This window comes from Sparus aurata, chromosome 10 (genome assembly GCF_900880675.1).
Source record: "Sparus aurata chromosome 10, fSpaAur1.1, whole genome shotgun sequence".
Lineage (NCBI taxonomy): Eukaryota > Metazoa > Chordata > Actinopteri > Spariformes > Sparidae > Sparus > Sparus aurata.
In genome coordinates, this window is record NC_044196.1 from 34,897,463 (window position 1) to 34,911,633 (window position 14,171).

General features: G+C 43.0%; 1 protein-coding gene across 1 annotated transcript in view; it reads right to left on the reverse strand.

The window, feature by feature from the left end:
* The window catches only part of pcxb (pyruvate carboxylase b), a 310,653-nt gene extending 297,506 nt beyond the window's left edge, over positions 1 to 13,147 (reverse strand). Inside the window, exon 1 of the mRNA XM_030431366.1 lies at positions 12,713 to 13,147. The gene's annotated coding sequence lies outside the window, so the exon portion shown is untranslated. The remainder of the gene's footprint in view (positions 1 to 12,712) is intronic.
* Positions 13,148 to 14,171: the final 1,024 nt, after the last annotated feature.

The window sequence follows — 14,171 nt, forward strand, 5'->3', positions numbered from 1 at the left end:
AGCAGAGAGGAGCACAGGAGGAGCAGAGGGGAGCAGCAGAGAGGAGCAGAGGGGAGCACAGGGGAGCAGGGGGGAGCAGAGAGGAGCTGAGGGGAGCAGAGAGGAGCAGGGGGGAGCACAGAGGAGCACAGAGGTGCACAGAGGAGCAGAGGGGAGCAGAGGGGAGCACAGAGGAGCACAGGAGGAGCAGAGAGGAGCAGAGAGGAGCTGAGGGGAGCAGAGAGGAGCAGCAGAGAGGAGCAGAGAGGAGCACAGAGGAGCACAGAGGAGCAGAGGGGAGCAGAGAGGAGCAGAGAGGAGCAGAGAGGAGCAGAGAGGAGCACAGAGGAGCAGAGAGGGGAGCACAGAGGAGCACAGAGGAGCACAGAGAGCACAGAGGAGCAGAGGGGAGCACAGAGGAGCACAGAGGAGCAGAGGGGAGCACAGAGGAGCACAGAGGAGCAGAGAGGGGAGCACAGAGGAGCACAGAGAGCACAGAGGAGCACAGAGGAGCAGAGGGGAGCAGAGGGGAGCAGAGAGGAGCACAGGAGGAGCAGAGGGGAGCAGCAGAGAGGAGCAGAGGGGAGCACAGGGGAGCAGGGGGGAGCAGAGAGGAGCTGAGGGGAGCAGAGAGGAGCAGGGGGGAGCACAGAGGAGCACAGAGGAGCACAGAGGAGCAGAGGGGAGCAGAGGGGAGCACAGAGGAGCACAGGAGGAGCAGAGAGGAGCAGAGAGGAGCTGAGGGGAGCAGAGAGGAGCAGCAGAGAGGAGCACAGAGGAGCACAGAGGAGCACGGAGGAGCAGAGGGGAGCAGAGAGGAGCACAGAGGAGCAGAGAGGGGAGCACAGAGGAGCACAGAGGAGCACAGAGAGCACAGAGGAGCAGAGGGGAGCACAGAGGAGCACAGAGGAGCAGAGGGGAGCAGAGAGGAGCAGAGGGGAGCAGAGAGGAGCACAGAGGAGCACAGAGGAGCAGAGGGGAGCACAGAGGAGCAGAGGGGAGCAGAGGGGAGCACAGAGGAGCAGAGGGGAGCACAGAGGAGCAGAGGGGAGCACAGAGGAGCAGAGGGGAGCAGAGGGGAGCACAGAGGGGAGCACAGAGGGGAGCACAGAGGAGCAGAGAGGAGCACAGAGGAGCAGAGAGGAGCAGAAGGGAGCAGAGAGGAGCAGAGAGGAGCAGAGAGGAGCAGAAGGGAGCAGAGAGGAGCAGAGAGGAGCAGAAGGGAGCAGGACCAATGAACCAGGCAGACGGGCAAAAACAGGTCAAATATCATTCGTGTCCTGCCTCGACCTCAGCTCATACAGCTGAAATACAACATTTCACCTTATCAGTATATTTGTTTTGGTCAGGTGGAAATGATGACCAGGCAGGCAGACAGAGAGAATAAGCAATAACCTGGTGTCCCGTTACAACCTTAGTTTCTTTAAGATGACCTGCTAAAGAAACATGACAGGAAACAAGAGATGGCCTGACATCATGCTTCATTTAACCACATAGGAAGTGGCCTGCTCTCTGAAAATGCTCTTTGACCCATCAAAAGCTGGAAGTCTACCAGACTCAGTGGAAAGCAACTTTTAATGATTTTCCACTGATGCTACAATAATGAGTCATTTAATCAATTAGTTGATGAACAGAAAAACGCCAAACATTCATTGTTTCAGTCATTTTTCAAGCCAAAGTGCCAAAAATATGCTGTTTCCATCTTCTGAAATGTGAGGATGTGCTGCTTTTCTTTGTCACTTTCATATAAGTGAAGAGACTGTTGGCTGGACAAAAGAAGCTTTCTAAAGACTTCACTTTTGGGCTCTGAGAAATTGTGATGAGCCCTTTCTTTTTGACAATTTATAGGTAGGATGATTAATCAATTAATCCTGGAAATTAACACAGAACGAGGTGAATGCAGCCACTTCATGTTTTTAAAGAAATCCTCATCTGCTCCAGTTGTTGAGGAGAAAGCTGCAACGCTGTTTTTCTGAGAAGCTCCAGAAAGGGTTTCCATCGGCATGGAGATGAGTAGATAATGACTGAATTTTATTTTGGGTGAACTTTGATCAATAATGAAAGTAATTGTTAGATGCAGCCTTATTCTTTTATCTTTTTTACACAGCTAATATCATTAGTGAAAATGCACCAAACAGCCATCTGACATTCTCTCATTCCAAGATTTTGCTCTTTCCTTATTATCCAACAGTTTTTGTAATGTAGCTCGTTACCTTCTTCCTTCCTGTGTTCCCGTCTCTCTGCACCAACGGATGGAGCAAACAATAAAATGCGGGTAAAAGGCGAGTGGTTCACCAGTAGCATGAGTCGCATGGCCAAAACGCAATGAGGCAAACTCAAGGATGAGTTCTGGTATGAAAAGAATGTCACCTAATCTGTGCACACTGAGGTTCATTTTGGTTTTGTCTAACGGGTGTTTGTCTCCATCTCTGGCTCCAGTGAACGCCTGAGAGATAAAGCTCTTCTTTACCAGGACAGGAAAATAAGAAAGAACTAAATAATTATGTTTTTGTGGGGCTCTTCGGCTCGGACTGCTCCCAAAACCCTGACAGGTGACAGACCACTGACGGTACAGGCCCTCCCTTTTCAGCCTGATCTACGCATTACTGAGTAATTAACACAAACGTCATTAAACACCCATCTCACAATGTTAAAGAAGGTGAGAATAATTCACGGATGTGGACCTTTATCAGGATCCACACCAAAAGTTAAAGGGATATTCCGTTGTAAGTTTAATCCATGGTCTAAATCACCGTGAAACTGTGTTAGACTCCCTCTTGAGAGATCAAGTTAGCAGACCGCTAATTTACGGAGTTTTATCAACCTCAGAAACGACTGCACGACAACAATACACTGCAGTAAATGGATCCAAATATAAACCGCCACCAAAAAGCCTCAAATAATGCTCAGAACAGCACCAAACTTCAGCAACAGTACAAATAGGGTCTCAGCACATAGTCCGGGGCATTAAAACTCTGCTAAACATCCATTGTTGTCGTGTGGTCGTTTCTGAGGTTGATAAAACTCCGTAAATTAGCGGTCTGCTAACTTGATCTCTCGAGAGGGAGTCTAACACAGTTTCACGGTGATTTAGACCATGGATTAAACTTACACCGGAATATCCCTTTAATGGGGTCTATTCTGGGATCCTCCGCCCACATTTCATGGGAATCTGTTCAGTAGTTTTTGTGTAATCCTGCTCACAAACCAACAAACTAAAGGAATTGACAGACGGAGCAAAAACATACAGAATGAGACGTTTATCGAAGTGGTTTAGGACTCATGACAGATTCATGTCAGCGCCCTCTCCAGGCAGAACAACATCTCGGACAGTACGCAAGAATTATGGCACACGACTTCCTGACCTGGACATAATATATGCAGAAGAATGGCGGACAGAAGTAAATCTGTTTATTAATTTACATGTTGCGCATCAGTTTTTGCTCACATGTATTAGCAATATGCTGTTTGTTGGCTGGCTGTGACCTAGATTAGTAAGAACCCTAATTTATTAGAATCAACCCTGGTAAAATGAAAAGTATCTCAATATTTTAATAGTTTTAGAGAATCAGCAACAACTCACTTAGTGTCCAAGTTGTTTCCATGCTATGATTAAATCTCATGAACACACCCAAAGACTGGAAGCTGGAGGAACAACATATCTGTGGATATCAGACCGTCCCAGGAGAACATGAGTGCTCCATCATCATCTCAGGTCAAGTAAGCAGCATCAGGAAAGTTTAACGTGCAACATCACACGCACAGTTCAGTTCTCTCACTCTGAGATAATGAAGATTAAGTCACAGTCCGTAGATTTAACTGCACATTTCAAAAACAAAACCAAACATTACTTGAGTAAAAAACACAATAAAGTGTGACTTTGATTTCATGTGACTGGTGAAGCAGGAATGCAGATTATCATCCGCAGCATGTCATAGCACAACATATAGTCATGAGTGAAAAGACAGAAGTGCTGCCACTGATATAACTCATCTACTGCCATCAAAACTGCAACCCGACGACAGCGGCCGTCTCACTGAGAGCCCAGCAGATGCAACTCGATCAATAGATGTCTATTAATCACGACAGGTTATTGGATCGGACAAACAGACCAAGTCATGTCGATTATGAACGGATATTTTCAGACTTTCCCTGTTTGAATCTGGGACCACTTCACTAACAAACACACACAGGGTGGACACAATAAGAGGAACACTTGATTATTTAACCACATGACTTTTCTTGGTTTTTTTACACAACACATAATTTAGCAAATCTCTTTCAGATGGATTACAAGGCTTACACTGGGATCAGTTATTCTGTAAACCGAGTCAGACTGCTCATGTGATCCCTGTGTTACAATGCTTTAAATCTAACTGCACCGGTCACATAAAACAAAGAATGACCCAGAGCTCGTCACTGAACAGATAACTAATGTCACAGATAAGCACACAGCCATTATCCATGCAGCTTCCACCTCATCTATACATCATATCATCAGGAATGCTACTGTATATGTTTCTTTTTTCTGTAACTTTTAAAAAGCATACATTTTACAGACTACTTGGAAATTCCTGTCAAGAACTCCCAACAAAAATGGAATCATGAACAACTCTCCTGAGCATGAATACTTCTGAAATAACCTGTCAGATGTGTTGAAAGCGAGCTCCTTCTGACAAAGTTCCCCTCGGGCCTTTTAACAGACCTTTCCGGATGTTCTAACTGTGGAACAGGAATGTGACCTTTGCCTTTAACTCAGTCTAAAACCAATAAATTTGACTGGGGGTTGTCGCCTCGTCTCACATTTAAATGATCCATCCATCTTCCAACCAGCCCACTGGTTTCAGTTTTGCATGACACTACGAGCTCCGTCTTTCTAAGAGTTGCTGGGTTGAGTTTCTAAGAGTTACGTGGCTGCGATCACTGAAAGCACCCAGGCAACAGAGGGCACAATGACGTGACGTGCAATTTTGATGTCCAAAGCACATTTATGGAGTAAAAACACAAAAAATCTTAATAAAAAACACATTAATTCAATCTGTTAATCTCTGCTTATCTAATGATAGGAACATGTATTGAGGGTTTTACAAAGTTTAAGAGTTATTAGACACAATGGTCACAAAATGTCATACCGGATAACTGTCCGGACCTCATGGTGAAATGCAAAAAAGCTACAAAATAGTTGAAAAGAAAATAAATTAAAAAATCTCTGCCCCAGGCATTATTATATGAGTGTTGCCTTTGATACATGAAAATGTTACAAAAAATTAGACATCCAGTGGATTGTTATGCTTTTGAGCAGCTCGTCCCAAAACTGGTATGTCAGCCAATGTCATCCGGGATAACAAGCAAGCTGGAGCAAATTTATGGGGCATTATGGGGCACACATTATCAGACATGAAGTTAGGCCATCAGGAAGACCCAAAAGGACCCCCAAACAATGGTGAAAGGTTAATAAGTGGTTTATATAATGTGCTTTATTTACTCTTTTCAGTCACTGGTACACTATGTTGTAAAATCCTGTGTCATATGGGATAACGCTAAAAAACATATATAATGTTGATTTTATGCAAATGTGTTTGGTTTATATGAAATTATACACTTTCATGTTGAGGGTCAAGTTTGCAGATTTCTATAGGTTGCCAAAACAACTGCCTGATTGAGTTTCAATCGGAGTTTCGTCATATAGGATAACAGTTATTTTCTGTTACCCCACAGTGTCATCTGTTATACAGAATGACACATATTTGACAGTAGTACTGTTTTATGCTTTTATTTGTATAATTTCCATTCTTATTGTGATATTAACACATTATTATGCACATTTAAATTTATTGCTGGCATATTATATTTTAATAATGGTATTTTTAAGCATTTTTTAGTATTTGAGCACTTTAAATTGCTTAAAGTTTTTAAAATGTTATGTGTCCCTTAGTCGACTGTCCCGCTGTTACTCTGATGTAAACATGGATTATTGATGAATATCAATAATATTTAGGTTGTGTAAAGATGACATTTCAAGTGGAAACATTAAGTGTCATACCGAGTAACGATTTCAGTCAGGTGGGATAACGCTGATTATAATGCCTTAAAATGCATAATTTCATTTTATGGAGTTGAGAAAACAATAATAGTATGATGCCAAGTACTGTTAAGGATTTTCAGACATTTTGCAGATTGAATCACTTTGCAGCATTAAAATGTAGGTAAGAACTTGAGCAAGTAGGGTCATGTCTACAGAAAACACATTATAATGAAAAAAAGGAAATGTCTAAGTTTCATTTTCTGAGCTTTAAATATTCGCAACTGTCTTACTTTACATATTTATGAAGCATTATTGACTTGAAAAGTTGTAGTATAATAATATTTTGAAAATTCATTAACGTTATCCGGTATGACATTTTTGACTGGTGTCATCAAATAACTCTAAATTAAAACACATAAAATACATTTTTTTAAAATGAAATTTTTAAAATGGGTACATAACATCCTCATAAAAGGTAAAAACTACATTGATCTCAGTTTTAACCTATTTAAATTTTTGGTCAACTTAAAACCTTATTCGTCACTGTATAATTCAAACCAGTGGGCAGAAATCTGGCTAGTCAGGGAGGACGTTTAGTCCCACAAGATTAAATCTAGAGGTCAAGACCAGTTGGAAACTTGTAGCTATGAGCCTTTGTTTATTCTGTAATACATAATGCAGAGGAAAAGTGTCAAAAGATTTGAAGTGTCGAGTCAGAGGGACAAAATCAAGCATGAGACATTGTGTTTTTGTAACTGAGGTACATTTAATAGATCATATTCGAGGTTCAGACCTTGAATTATTGGATATTGTTTTGCTGCTGTGTTCAAGATTCAGGTCCTATAAAAACAGGGAGTCAGACAAATTGTTAAGCAACTGAAAAGACTAATCATTGGGTAATATTTCTCATTAAAACAACAGACCTAACCTGCCGTTAGCTAATGTGAACACTCAACAACTTCCTAGCCAACGTCACCATTTCATTAATCCAGCGTGTCTCCAGTGTCTCCAAGATGTGTGTCGATGTTTCTGAAATAATTGCCGCTAATCCAAATTGTTACACGTTGTGTTGCTTTACACTATTAAACAGCAACGTTAGCTGGAACGTGGTTGAATGGTAACGTTAGCCGTTATCAGAACTGTTGTTTTACTTTGAAATACGGTCTGTTGTTCCTCTGGATGAAACTATACGTTGTCTTCACAGTTGCTAATCAATCAGGAAGCAGTGAAATTATAACAATCGGTCAAACTCCCTTTGTTTAGGCAACTTGCGTCCTGGAACACAACAGTACGTGTACGTCTGCACTTCACACTCTGAGTGTGATGTCAAAGGAAAATGGCCGCCTTGGGAATATGGTCAGGACTAGTTTGACCTCGACAAACAGAAAGCATCAACAAGAGAGTCAAAAGATCCGACATATTGAGACCTGGAGGCAGAGTTTGGCTGACACAGTTCACAGTACAGCCTCTTCCCCACCTCATTCCCAAATGCCAACAATACTTTCAAAAATGGCCGCAACACAAAACAAACGCTGAATTTAATTACAGCCGGAAAGCCAAAATGGAATGTGGATCAGTTTCACGCCAAATGGACTCAATGACCCCGTCTCTCTCTGTTGTCCTGTCTCTGAATCATCCACACACACACGAACACAGACGAGAATAAGCACAAATGTCTTGACAGCAAAGTTTCTGAATAACCAAAGCTGTTGTCAGCCATCTGTCTGACGGCTAAATCATGCCAGACACGCATCCCACTGCGCTCTATCTGCAGTTAAAGGTTGAAGGCCACTGAGATAGCCAGTGTGTGTGTGTACGCGGTGAGTTTTCTGGCTCATGCATTAACTTCTGAGGGTTCAAAGTTCTGTTTTCTATTCTGACACACAGTCTGTGATGTTGTGACACATAAAACTAGCATTAACTTTGCCCTAATTGGCTGATGGAGAGGTATTACCTTAACAGACTGTCTCTAGGACACTGAACATTAGTCTTTTGTGACCTTACCCGTGTGTTATGGACACACAGAGCTGTGTTGAATACATGGATCACCAATAAGATGTTGATGCCAGTTGATTACTAGTAATCAAGCAGAACCATATTTTTGCAGTAATGGATGAAAATCTTGTTGCCAAAATAAAGAATAACTCAGTACAATTTAGTTACTTTTGAGGTATTTTTTGCAACTGTATACTTTATCTCCCCTACATTGTGTTTTATTAATCTAGTTTCCACTTTCTAGCATTCTCACTGTATTTTGGCAGGAAATACAATATTCTAGTGTTCTGCGTTGGAAGGTTATTACATGTGAGCTGTGACCAATCAGATAGCTCTGTGTGAGGCACACTGAGTCAGACCAGAGAGAGGAGAAGGATGCAACATCAAACCAACACGTCTAATCTGAAAAATGGCCGATCAATGAAAACTGAAGGGACTAACAAAAAGTTTCAACCATCACATACTTTTAATCGTCTTTGCTGATGGATGAAAGCTGTCGCAGGACGACAGGAGTAAGATACTGAGAGCGCCCACAGATGCATCATTATATCAAAAGCAATTATTCTTAATTTTACTTAAAACACATTTTTCCAATAGCTCAGCCTGACTTATTCTGTACTTTCAGGCAACTTGGATCCTAAATTAAATCTGTTGTTGTCCAGCTGTTTATCGGTCAATACATATCAAAGATAGATCTAATACCAAAACATCTTTATTAATTTGTTTTATTACAGAACATAATGCAAAAGAAGATGCCTGATGCTTCTTTATAATTGTCAAATTCCCAATAAAGTTCATTGTTCCAGTGTACTAATGTGAGAAAATGTTGATAATAAAGTTAACTATTAAACTTTAAAACATTTGGCCTGCATCACATATCGCTGCAACAAATGTTTTTTCATTTGAGGGATCATTTCAAAAGGAAAGAAAGTGTGTGTATATGCCAATATATCTTATATTTGTACTATTATATATCAATTATGGCCCCAAATATTGAGTATGAGCCGGCTCTAGAGGAACAGAACGTGACAGAACACCAGCCACGACAAGTTTACACAGCAGATTACCTCACATGAGCTCAAACTGACTCTCACACACACACTCATCCATCCTGGTAGACCGGTTGCTTAATTGTTTGATGTACAAAAAGTGGGAATAACTCAAAGTCTATTTGCAGAGTTTGACTGAACAACAAGAGTGTGCATTCATCCTCACTCCCTTCCTCCCTTCCTCCTTCCACCTGAGCAGTCTCCTCCTCTTTCCCACCTGGCCGTCATCTGACAGGTAGAACGGATGAGTCTGTGTGTACAAATGAGTCAGGGCTCCTCAAACACATGTCGATGTAATATCTTCTTAATAGTTCCATTAAAGATTTACTCCTTAATCCAAATGTAAACGGACATAAGGACATAAACTAAGAGCCGCTCATAGACTGAGTTAATAATACAAACACCAGAACAGTGTCGTCCTTAAATCGTGCAGGAGTGAGATTGTGGTTGCAGCCGCGTCACGGAGGCGAGCAACAGTTAACGATGACGTCTGTGGTCCCGATCATCAACAGCAGCACATGCTTGGAAAGCAGGAACGAGGTTACCAAGGCCGACAGCGTGTTCACCAAAACAGATGCTTGTGACCGGACTGAAAAGTGGGCAGTGGTGACAGAAAGGTTAGAACATGGAGCTTGTGGAAAGGTTGGTATCAAAGTTTGAATTCACGAGCTGCTTCACATAAACAAGAAATGCTCTGACCTTAAACAGCACCTGGAAAAGGACCCTTGAGCAAGACAACAACACCGTCTGAATCTCCTGACTTAAAGACCTGGAACGCTTCAAAACAACAACAAACAAACCACTATCTGGATCAGAACATGAAGTGTCGTTGGTGGTACGTTGACAGATTGTGAGCTGCTACAATTAGCTCTCAACTTTCACTGTCACTCAGCTACAACCAGCTGTGTCAACAATATGCTCCGGCCTCCCGCTGCTCCCGCTGCTCCCCTCGGATGCAATATGCTGGATAAACACCACATTTCTTAAATAATTCTTAAATAGCAAGTGCACGCTGTCGTCCTGGCCAATTTTTCACATTTTTACTGGAACTGATAGTTTAAAAGAGAGGCCGGGAAATTATCACAGACCGTCAGGGACATTTTTTTCAATTTGACCTTGTGATTTTTAGATTTTCCTCTAGAGGAAAGTCTTCATACTTAGTGTTTGTTCGTAGGAAAGGAACAAAATCGCTCAACAAAATCTGTCGAGGGGGAGAGATGGATGACAGGGGGAACAGACACCAGACACCAGACTCCTTTGACAAAAACAGCTATTTTACCACACAGAACACAGAAGTTACTGCTCCATCTCGATCTGCTAATTAGTTTGTGCTATTGTTTGACAGTCAGTGTTTTAACATAACGGCTCACATCTGAACGAGCCCTGCTTCTGTCAAAAGGAGTCTGGTGACATGGAAGAGAGCAAAACAGCTTCAGTTGGCTCGCTGAAAAGGGATGTCTGACAGCGAGGTAAAGCAGTGAAAATTATCATCAGCTTCACTGCTGGTCCTCCTGCTGCTCCTCCAAACTGGGAGCGTGCCGACCATCATCTCCTGCAGGTAACACTCCAACTACGGATAATACCTCATACAACCCCACTTCAAAATATCTGAACTAACCCTTTAATCTAATGCTTTTCCTGTTCTAATGGGACAAGAGGATGGACATAACACGGAGAGGGTCGAGTGAGTAACGGAGCTGCAGGGTTTAATAGCTTGAAAGCTTCAAATTGAGCATTTAATTGAACGTTTTGTCAGAAGTTTTTTTTTAAGTGCAGCAAGATGAACCTACTCAAGATAAACTGGCTGTACTTCAACAAAAAAATGACCAAATACTTCAGCAAAAGGTGCAAAAACAATCTTCATTTCATCCCCTTCAGAAAGTAATCGAGTGCCCTGGACATTATCAGTTTATTCTCACCAGCAGTACACGGTCTTTGTGTACGACTAGCTTCCTCCTGGTCTGACAGATTCCACTCCAACTCCTACACAACTCATTGCAGCCCTGGTAGTATGAAAGGAGACAACTCCTTCTTCTTATTTCCACCATGGGAACCACAACAACAGGTCAGGAGCATAATTAGCCAACAGCCCCGAAGAACAAGTACAGAGGCATACTGAAAAAAGTCAAAAATGTGCGACATCCCTAACTAGAAGCACGGACAGAGTTGGATTGATGCGTGCTTCCTTTAAGAGCTGACAGAAGAGTCAAAACACCTTCTGTGGCTCATGTTCAGAGACACGCTGTTCCATTTGTGATACAAAACACTTGATGTTGCTCTAAACGCTCTCTCTGCACTCCTGATTTGATTTAGCCTTAAAAAGCACACAGGCTGATTTTGAAACTTGCAAGAAATGAGATTTAAAAGGCTTGCTCACCAAAAAAATAAATAAATAAATCACATAATTCAAGCCTTGCTTATGGAAATGTAATAACCTCTGACCACCCTCAGGCTCTGTGCATCCCAGCACATACTGATGGTAACACAAGGAGTACCATGTCTAAACCTAAACTGTGAGCTATACGATAACTCAGATGACTCTGCAGCATGTTTACATTTTATTTTGTGCCTTGTTGGAATCACAACAGCTCAGCTAGTCCTGTGTGTCCAAGACAAGGGGAGCACTGAACCCCCTCAAACTATAATGCATCCCATTTTCCCTGAACTTTAACCTGTGACCAGTAAATAGCCATGTCCATCAAACACACAAGGACACCACAGTTACTTTAAGACAGCTAAGACCTTCCTGCATAAATCATGTCACCTTCGGAGGATTTCCTTGAGTTTGGAGGATAACTACAGGGTTTGAGGAGGGCCTCCCTGAGCTCTGGGACGGGACAGCTGTCCGGCCTGCAGCGCTGCTTAAAGCGGAGTAAAGGTTGTTCTGAGGATGAACAAACTGTCCAAGCAAACCACGATTCTGACACAACAGACACACATGCACAGGTTCAAAGGTGAAAGAGCAGAGAGCCATTTTCTGCAACACAGTGCGAGAAATCAGGTCATTAAACACACCAGCAGACGCCTTCAGGCTCCTTTCATGTGCAGCATACAAGGAAACAAGCATGTTATGCAATCTACAAGTTTCAACATGTGAACATTTATTCCTGTCTGAGAAAAGAGACAACAGGAAATACAGTCCTGCCATATAAATCCCTCCTTACAGTCAAGATAATGTATAAACCCACCAGACATTCTGCAGGTGAGGAAGCAACAGTGGGTAACAAGTTGTGCCAGGGAGCTAACTCATGCTAATACGAAACTCCATTGAAAAAACAACAGATTTTACGAGACTCCTGCAACACCCCCAGAGCACTCTGCTAACTTCAGCTAGGTCAGGTTCAAGTTTCCATGTGCACATGTCGGCTGCACACAGTGTTAGCATGGCTCCACTTTACGAGTGTCACAGTGTGGAGCAGTTCTGATGTGCAGATGCTGGTTCCGGGCGGGCACGCAACTTGAAAATGTAGTTCTGCAGAGCTGCAGAACCACGCTCGGGACATCTGGTACCACGCTGACATGCAAGTGAGCTCCCACATGGATCCAGTCAGACACTCAGGAGGACAGGTGAGGAGGTGTAGGTCACACACACTCAATGACAGCTACACACACACGCGCGACTCATTCATACTCGGACACACACAGGTAACACATCAGTACTCACGTGCTGGTGGAGCTGTGCCGCTGTCAGGTAACCGGACACCGAATGTAAACAGCCGACTGTCACAGTGTGTTTATGTGTGTGTGTCTGCTCTTTTAAGAGGAAGAAGAAGAAGAGGAAGAGGAGGAGGTGTGTGTGAGGGGGGTTTATATACACACACCGCACACACACACACACACGCTCACACAGACGGAGTGACTTCGGGACACACACACACACACCACACACACACACACACACACACAGAGGGACACGAACACTCAGCCGCTCACACAGTCACAGCGCGAGGACCTCTGAAGCTAGTTGCTAACTGTCTCTACTGGAGCTAACTCAGCTAACTTAGCTAACTCAGCTAGCAGCTGGCACCGTCCGTCTCCGTCTGGCGGATATACGAGTCTGCTACTGCGCCTGCCTCCTACTCCCTGTTAATCTCTCTCTCTCTCTCTCTCTCTCTCCATAAGCTCTCATCCCTCTCTTTGGCATGACGTAACCAGCCACGCCCCCCTCCTCCGCTCTCAGCCAATCACAGCAGAGGGCACGCCAGCACGCAGCGAGCGGCAGCATTTAAAGAGCTCGGGACACACCTGCACGTACTGTGGCTGTGATGACGTGGAACACCTTATAATACAGTGTTAGGAGGGTCGTTAAAGGTGTTAAAGGTGCAATATGGAGTTTTAAGAGAGAAATAATCAGTCATGATAAACAAACGTGTCCTTAAAGGAGCACTATGTAGTTCTGCAGAGGAAAATCCAGCTCTGAATTTTTAATATTCACAATATCAGTGAGGTAATAATGTCCCCAGGGCACTGTGTGAAGCTACGAAGGTGGCAGGGCGCCACATATAAACAAAGTAAAACAGTATGGCACTGTGTTGTTCTTTGAAAAGTGCTATTTGTAAGAAAAGTTGATTTTGCGTCTCATTCCCAGCTCAACAAAAGGAAGAAGAACGTGTGGAATATCTGTGGCTCTGCTGTATTTTGATCATTTGTGTTTAAACTGTCCATAATGAGTCCAACAGTGTCATAGGAGTACAATCATAGACAAGCCTACAATACCCACAATGCAACTTGATGACCTGAGTGTCATCACTGGAGGCAATTGATCAGATTACATGCAGCATCCTCCAGGGCCAGAAAAGGTGCAATACTACTTTTTTCACATATCCAATGATACCAACACCTGTAAACACAACACAGGTGAGTGTGTAGAATTGGTGGAGTTGCCCTTTAAACTACCGACCTGGACTACAGAGTAAAGACATAACACTTAACATTTCAAATATAGTTAAAAGTGCAATATGTAAGAATTGATTCTCCAAATAAATTAAGACACAGAATATCACCAGAGAAAGTGCTAATCATAGCTGCTAGATAGTTAGCTCAGTTAGCCGTGCAGCTAGCAGTCCGGACTGAGTAGGGGCTAGTTGACTAGCATGCTAACTTCAATAGAGATCTCTGCAATA